The sequence below is a fragment of the Cyprinodon variegatus genome, unplaced genomic scaffold, assembly GCF_000732505.1.
Source record: "Cyprinodon variegatus isolate N-32 unplaced genomic scaffold, C_variegatus-1.0 Scaffold688, whole genome shotgun sequence".
NCBI lineage: Eukaryota > Metazoa > Chordata > Actinopteri > Cyprinodontiformes > Cyprinodontidae > Cyprinodon > Cyprinodon variegatus.
Genome location: NW_015151141.1, coordinates 155,918 through 165,334, shown reverse-complemented (window position 1 = coordinate 165,334; position 9,417 = coordinate 155,918).

Below are 9,417 nucleotides of genomic sequence, written 5' to 3'. Positions count from 1 at the left end.
TATCTATCTATCTATCTATCTATCTATCTATCCATCTATCTTAGCCTCCTTATGACTTGTTTTGGGTCAGTCATGAATAAATCGATTAAATCAAAGTTTGTCTGTGAACATTGCCTGGGATCACTCGTATAATTTTGTAGAAAATGTATACTTAGAGTGGCTCAGGTTATGCTGCTATAAGCTTTGACTGCTGGAGGACAACTTTTCTTCACCCTTCTATATTCTACTTCTATTCTCCAATTCAGCACCATTTGTTAGTTCAAATACTAAGTTTATAATCTCCCTGCCTTTTCTCATCATAGTAGCTTCTGGATTGAATTGATTTTTTACTTTCTTATGAATCAGAACTATCATTTCATCGAGGGTGTCAGATTATGGCTGTGTTTTGAAAAGGCCCATGCCTCTGATATCACATCCTAAACCCTGCTGCTTGTCTGAGAGAATAAACAGAGACAAATATTTTCCCTGTGGTTAATGATTAATAACTCTGCTTAAATTACAAACCAAGTTATTGACATTTACTGATGATGAAGACTTCTTGAATTTTAACCGCCAGTCCAAAATGTCCAGCCACAAAGGTAAGATGACAATAACACCTGGTAATTGAGCAATTTTTCATTCATAATCATTTAACCAGAGATAGTTTCTTGGTTTTGCCCTTAATTTGAATGGAATATTAAGAAACAATAGCTTCAAGTTCTAGTTAATGAAATATTCATAATCTCGTAATCTGGTATAATTATAAAACACTTTTTAAATTTAGTTAGACAAATCAAGAGTGAAAATTTAGCTCATAGTAATGGTGTCCAAGTTTACGGTTAAAGTTTAGAATACCTTCAAGTTAACAGCAAATGCTTTTTGGCTAAACATAGCTTTGCCAAGGCAACTTACTGAACATGCACAGTAATGCTGTAGTGGAGTCTTTTACTTTTTAGTACTTACAGGAAATAAAGAGGAGTCACAAACTCTTGTGTTGTTTAAATTAGTGAGTGATTTGTTCAGGGCTGTGACAGAGATTTTTTTTTATTGTTTTTTATTCAACAATTGCACAGTTTACATGAATACATGAACATTCTTCTCCATTGTGAAAATATTACACTGTGGAGTATCCAGCATTGCTGGTGTTTTAACATAAACAAAAAACAAAAATGAAAATTTACATCATCATATTTTGCCAGGGAATGTACAAATTTACAAAAAGATATGAAATTGTTTACACACATTTACAGTTTATGTTGCCTTTTGATTAAGAGAATACTTAATCGTGTTGACATGTTGCTTGAACTCATCGTTAAAAGCAATAAAATATATTTTGGAGGCTGTGACAGAGATGCTTCACTCATTTATCTCAGGGGGGAATCACTCAAAGTGATGATGTCACCTATTCTTCCAGTATGCCAATGAAGTGAGATAGCATAGAGGTAATCCTGCAGATATAATAAAGTGATTTATGTTGAGTTTGTAGATATGATCTGAAAATGTTTTTTTTTTTGTAGAAATAAAACATTTCTTGATACCACTTTACAATAATACTCCCCTTATATATCCATGCTAAATATTATGCTGACAAATAGTTATTGTGCTCACGAGCAGTAGCTTAGTCTGAAATGTGGGATATATCAACACCAGAAGAAATACATAGGTAAACAGATAGGCTAACTACATGGTAAGGAACTGGTCAGTTATGTCACTTGAATGACTAATGCATGATAAACACTGATGAATGAGTAATTAGTAACAGATATATAACATGTTTTGGCTGCTTTTTCAAACAGCAAAAAACTAGCTTCTTAAAAAAAGTTTATAGTTAGAGTGGCTCAGGTTATCCTGAGCTATCTCTATAGTTATGCTGCTATAGGCTTAGACTGCTGGAGGACATAGGGACCATTTTTCATCATTCTGCTTCAATCTATCTCTGTTCTCCCATTCTGCAAAAAGTCTAGCTGCAATATTTGATGACGGGTTAACTCATCGTCAAAAATTGTTTATAACATTTGAAAATTGTATTAAAAGTAAACTGATGCTTGTCACATAAAGATCTGGTGAGGTTAATCCATGCTTTATTAACTGCCTGTATCCTTAGCAGCAAACACAAGCATGACCACACAGCCTCTGTCCTGGCTTTGCAGCACTGGCTTCCAGTTGCGTTTAAATTAGATCATAAAATCCTACTGTTTCTTTTTAAATCTTACATTGGCTCAACCTCCCAGCGACCTCCTTCATATCTTTACAACTGCCAGAACATTGGGATCCTCTAATTGGCTGATACTAGTCGGCCCTAAAGCCCGTTTTACCTGTACAGCACTTAAAGTTTTGAGTTGAGCTGGATTGACTTATGTAACCAGTACATCCAGTGACCATATTTTCTTACTGTAGATTAGCTTGACATCCAAATGTCACAATAGGTTCAAGCTTGTGTACATAAAAGAGCACTCGTTTAGCCACAACTCCTAAAAGTATATTTTTGTCAAAAAGTTACTAGGTAACTAAGTAACAGTAACTTAGTAGTTATGACCCACCTCTGGACCTAATTACTTTAAACTGTGGCATTTCTCAATTCACTGGAACGGCCAGTAGGTTCTTGAGAAGAACACAGGAAAGTCTGGATTTGGGGAGAACGGGAGCAAGCAGTATAAATATGGTTCAATTGGAACAGAAGCGTACCGATGACGTCACCACATGCTCAGCTCGTCTAGAGCTGCATTTCACCTCCTGTTATTAATGGTCTCTAGAATCTAGAGGCTATTAATAACAGGGAGTGAAATGAAAAAAGTAAGAATTTATTATTATCTAGAGTCTAGATAATAATAAATTCTTACTTTTTTCAATTAGTGGGGGAATAATAATAAGCACAGTCAGATAAATATAAACAAATGAACATTTTGCCAAATAAAACAAAAAACTCACCATCAGAGCCAGTGGGCCATATAGTGACGCTTAAAAGTATGATGTTCTCGCCTCAAATTATCTTAAAACATACTTTTATTGAACAACGGCAACAGAATAAATATCCTTTACTTTAATGCCGTGAGCTCTGTGAGTGCTCCATTGAAAGCTGCTGCTGCCGCAGTGCATGCTGGGATAGCTGTCAGTCTCAAGAACGGACAAGTCTGCTCTGATGCATGCTGGGTAAAGAGGGAGTGGTGAGAACAACATCCGAGGACTTTGGCTGTTCTCGGTCTGCTGTTCTTGTGAATTGGAACAGTACTAGGGCTGAAGCTGATGACGTTTCACGAGTACACGAGAACATGAGAATGCACAAGTACACATATTGAGAAACAGCATGTGTTTTTCCCAGAGGTGAATTTGTTGGTGCATCTTGGATCATTCTCCATAAAGCTGTGTGTTTTGTCCTTTTCCAGTAGAAAGCCAAATTCATGGCGTCAACAGTTTCAGCATGTTTTCCAGGTTCTTTAGAAGCAAAGCAACCTCTTATCACCACGCTGCCACCACCATGTTAGATATATATTCATGTGAATGTGTGAATATAATCTACAGAAAGCATGCCTGGCTTACAGTATGCAGTAGATGGAAGAGCTGTTCATGATTAAACAGCGCTGATGGTTATCCTGTTGACAGATATTCAGATATCTGCTACAGCATGCCCTTTTAGTATTGTGCTTTGCAGTGCACTGCGGTGGTTTGGTGTTGGAAGTGATCATTAGAGCTGATGAGGCAGGGTTTCGCACCATGACAGCATGACAGCAAAGAGCTTTTTAATTTGTCGGATCAGATTGTGACACGCTCCATCACATGGCACAGAGAAATCTTTTTATTTGTGCAGAAGACGGGGGGGAAAGGAAGGTCAATTAGCATCAGCCATTAGACAACCCAGTGACAAGCAATATATTACTCTGTGGGGCAGTCAAACTAATGAGAGACACAGCAGAAATACTCATTCAGGTTGTACCGAATCTCACAATCCTCCTGCTACATTAATCATCCGTACAGCACTTGACATATGAATTCCTTATAGTCACAAGTTCTGAAGTGTTGCTCCTCACATTAAATGCCTTTCTCCCACTGAGTTTTTTGTGGTATAAAGGTCAGTTTTACCAAAGGGAATCTCTGTCATGTTAAATATTAGCCAACAGAACCATGTGCATCAATGATAGATCAAAAACTTTCAGTTTACAGGTAATCATTCCCCCTATTATACAGTATATAAATATCTACACAGTATTAAAATATACGATTTTTTAAATCAAGAATCACAAAAATAGACACCGGCTGGATCTTTGCCAATAGCAGCTTGACTGAAAGAATCCAATTTTATCAGTTGAAACAATCTCAAAGTGGTTTTTTTTTTTTTTTTTTTGGCCAACCAGGCTTTATTTGGCTGGATGTCGGGTTTAACACGTCTCTCTCGATATTGATCTGAAGTACCTAAAGGTATGTGACATCATTATGAAGCTTGACCTTATCATCTGCTGCCCTGCAGCTTATGGACCGGGCTGGGCTTGAATCTAATGCGTATCCCCCTAAGGTTGGCACCTGGTGCGTAATAGGGAAATTTGGGGCGGTTTTATTTGTTTTCTGCCTTTAGTGCCTGAGGTTGAATTCTATCTACCCCAGATTAGTGGGATCTGCTGCACACTATTAACAGATTTCAACTTAAATCAACATTTTCAGACTGCATCCTTACAAAGCTTATAAAGATATATTATTGTTGCCTCTAGTTAAGCCTGATTTTGGTTGCAGTGGCCCAGATGACTGACAAATTTGAACACAGAATGCATTATTTTGGATTTAACTTAAATTGGTCAACTGTATCTTAAATCAAGATTAGCAATGTCAATCAAAACTGTAATGCATGCATGGATATCTTTAATGGTCTACACATGATAAATGTAGTTTGCCTCATAAAAAATGTCAATAATGCTATTATCTGCAGTGACAAGTTGGCCTCACAACAGGTGCAAAGGCGCTGCAGAAACAAAAAATATACAAACCCCTAAACACAGAAATATATTTAAAAATTGAATGGGATAAAGTACAGCAAAGCAAAACTGCTGCAATCACAGTGAAAAGAGATAAATAAATCAAGGGAAAAGTGCTGTAAATACAAAAAACAGCAGCAGGTTAAAAATTCTGCAAATTCTCCTCAGAACAGAAATGAAACAGACCACGATTTCCATTTATTTATTTATTTATTTCAGACATACAGCTACATAATAAAGAGAGTATATGTCCGTATAACCAAAAGTTATTCCATTTCAAATTTCATGAAAAGCGTTGATATAATGAAGTCAAATGGAACTGCAGCACCTATGTTAAGTTAAATTTGGTTGTTCAACCTCTAACTTTATGTTCTCTCCACTTTTTCTCATCATAGTAGCTTCATCTGTTCTGTTGTTTTTTTTGGCTGTGACACCATCCTGGAAAGAAATATCTGCTGGGTATGTTTTTCAGGGTTTAGTCCTGTTTCTCTCCTACTGTAGTTATGGGCTCAGCTTTTACAGTGACTAACTGGATGTGCTCCAATTAGTCAACTATTTCTTTCTGTTCAAAATAAGTTTCTCTCTTCACTGTCGCTGCATGTATGCTTAATGTGAGGGATTGCTGAACAGTCAATCTACTATCCAAAGTCTCTATCTGCTTCTCATAGAGAAAAATATCCTGTAAAGTGAATGACTGGATGTAATTAGCTGGTTCTCCTTAGATAGAAACTTTAAACGTTTAATATGACTGGATGATTTGTTAAATTGTTGCTGAAAAGTGAATTGATAATGAATTACCTGCAACAACACATGCAGAAGGCTCAGAAGACTCATTGAGTAATAAGAAGATGGAACAATTAGAGCCTGGTTTCAACCATCCTGCCACGAGGCCACTTGCTTGCCTTTTCATACATAACCTTTATACACAGCATGCAATACTTTATCTTTAACTACCCTTATTATGATTTATGAAAATGATTCAATCATTTAAATAGAATCATTAAACAGTGCTGGAAAACCCTTGCAGTCAGAGCAACATCTAAATAGAACTGATACCGCAGAAGGTTGAAAAGGTGGAAAAACTGCAGTGGATTAAATTTGTTGCTCGATGACTGAGATGTTAGCGACGGGGAAGACGAGCTTTCATTGCCTTTATTGGAGTTTTTGCTGACAGGAGCATTATACCAGAAAACTGACTGAATTCACTCCAGTGTCTTGTTTCTATTACAGCTCGCTGAAGACAGAGAGTGTATTCTCTCATGTGATCCGGAAACAAATGCAGATTTGAGTCTCTTACTGTAACAAAAAAACTAAATAATAGAGTTCAGCATTTGGTCTCTTTTTGTAGGAGAATATGTCACACAAAACAAAAACCTAAAATCCTTAAAGGGCCGATGAGGGGCTAGTTTGGATCCAAGCTGGTTGGGGTAAAAAGCCAATGCTACTCATCCATACTAACCTTTTCTTTTCTCACTATCCCTTAAGAAGTAATGACTTAATGTGCATTGAGAGGCTGTGGTTTATTACGTGAGGAATTATCAGGCAATCAGACACTCAGAGGTTCTTTTCAAGCCCCTGACCCCCAACCTGCACTTCAAAGTGTCCTTAGCAGGAGACTGAACCCCTAGAGCTTACTAATCTGTGTGTCATGTATGAATGTGTGCACGACTTGGAGTTTCAGGGGTAGGTAAGACTAGAGGCATATTGTTGGTTTACTACTTCAGTATGAATGTCGAACCTTGGGTTCCTCAGTTCTACCAGTCACTATCATGTTGGTATCATTAAATTGTTTGTTAGTTGGTTTGTTGGTAAGATTAAGAAAAAAGTCATGGAGGCGTCACTCTGACATTTTTAAAGGAGCCATAACCTTGTATTTTACCCACCTTTTTGTTTTTTTTCTTTATAATGAAGCTCTAGCGGAAGTTCAATTGAAGAAACTCTGATTTACCTCCATCATCAGAAGCCGATCCGTCTCCGAAGCGAGCCAATCAGCTTCGAACTACTCCACCACGAAGCCCAATCAGCGTCCTGCTTCCACTTTATAAACTCCTTTCAAATCTCACCCCAGCCGCTATCCTGCAATCGCATGTCGGATTTCGATTCAGACGACAATTCACCCACCTCCATCCCCTTCTCCGCCATCGCAGCTGAATCGTCCTTCATGACACGACTTCACCTCAACCTCATCAGAGAGTATTAATCCCAGTTGTCACCATCCCTCGTCTCATCGCATTGGTCCGGCAGAAGACCACCATGTTGAGCCCGGTTCTGCCAGAGGTTTCTTCCCAAAGGGGAGTTTTTCCTCTCCACTGTCGCTTCATGCTTGCTCATCATGGACAGTTCACGGTACCTGCATCACCGAGCAGGACCTCTATATCCTGAGTCTGAGTGAAGCCCCGGCGTCAGCTCCCTCAGTCTTCTAGTCCCATAATTCTGCCCAGCAGATCACCTTGTCAACCAGCTCGGATCAAACCACCACCAGTTTCAGGCCGGGGGGAACATCCCTATTCTCATTCATCTACTCATGCATGTTAAAGCATAATTCAGCATGAATGTTCCTGCCGAGGTCTGAGCGCCAAAGACTATACTTTCTTATCAATAAATTCTTCTAATTATCTTTTCTCTCTGTGAGTTTTTCAGATTGAAATAATGTTTAGTCATTTTAAGGACAAAAAAAGAGCTCATTTGGAACCCCTTTCTGCACTGTTTGTTTCTTGGAGAAAATAGAGAATTTGAGTAAGCAACATTAGCAGTTAGACATCGTGATTTTACCATCATTTCCTGGTCTCTGACTATATAGGTTAATTGTAACACAAGAAGCAACACTTACCAAGTTGGAGGGATGATAGCAAACTGGGCTAAAGTCAGGGTGCTGACTAAAAAATAATAATAACTGTCTGCTGATAAGTCTGTCCATAAGTTGTATATATATAGTATATATATATATATAAATATTTGTATATCTGGAGCGTGTAACAAAAGTAATTTCCCTCTGGGCATGTTAAATTATGTCTATTTCTGATTCTAATACAGGTTTCTTTTGTTTTTCCAACCCTGTGGAGGCCAAAGAAATTATTTGAATGGAAAATTGGAGTGGAAGATTAAATTTCTGTTAAAAAGCCCAAAAGGAAATCCCTGATATTAGCTGCTGGACTCCTAAGACAAAAAAAAAAAAAAAAGCTTAAAGGTCTTTTCTGTTTTGTAGGATGGCTGGGGTTGATGCATCTGTTTGGCCTCGCTTTTCCCTCACATGAGTAGAACTTGTGAAGATGTTAGGCTGTGATAATTCATCACCAACACAAACCCTCTGGACACCACCATGAGAATCTATGCACGTTTTTACACTTTGCTAGAGCTTTTAGCAGCCTTCTCAATACTCAGGAAATCCCATACTTACAAACCGTCTGTGGAAAACAATAGGATGCTGTTACTTGAAGTAGCTGATTGTTTAACTAAAACACATATTTTCAAATATAATGAGAGCTGCTTTATGTCCAGTTTAGCTCTAGAAGTTATAAAATGGAAACCAGTCAGAAGATCTGCAAGTTGAGTACAGCTGTTAACACCTATTGTTATCTCAGGCACTGAGCCACTAGCATTGTTTCAGAACTGCACCTCTCTGTGTGACATTTAGTAAAGCTGGAAGGCTTTTAGCTTTGGTTGTATGCATTTAAACAACACATTAAAGGCAGAATGTTCCTCTTGGAGCCCTTCACATGTCCCAGGTAAAGCAGATGAATAAATAAAGCTCCACTGTTGGCTGAAACAACCCCTTCTTTACATGATTTGCAGCTGCCTTGAGTCAGATCTCTTTGTAGACCCTCATGCAACAAGCATTGACCTTCTGCTCTAGCATGTAAAGAGGAAGGGGGAGAATAAAGAGAATAAAGGTATAACCTCCACAAGCAGTCAGGAGACTTCATTCACTTCACTCCACACTCCTCTCCCTCTCGTTCAGGCTTTATCTGCGCTCCACTCGTGTCTTGGAGGTAAGATACCTTGTTGGAGCCACAGAGGAGCGGTTCTGTAATAAAAACAGCTGTCTCTGGTGGTCTTGGTGTAATTGGGATTGTTAACGTGGAGAGCTCTCCTGAGGGAGGCTGAGAAGAAAGCGAATAGGCACCTCTGCAGCAGCAGTCCTGGAAGTAAGTATGAGAATATAAGGCAAACAGCATTTCAGCATGGCATAAAAAAGAAATTTCTTGTGGTTTTCAGACACAGAGCCCATGTTTGATCCACTGCATCCAGTCTTAGATTATGTTATTAACTCCCCGTTTAAGAAAACATAAACAGAAGCTAACTGCACACCTGACACCTGAACGAAAGGATGATTAAAAGGCTTCTGCACATCTCATGGTCTGCTAGGGAGCCAACGCTACCATTTGGATCAGTTATGCTGCAGCAGAAACACATCTACAGCGGGGAGGACAGAAAGCCCTGAGGAAAATGGTAACAAACCTTTCCTGAGAAAATATAT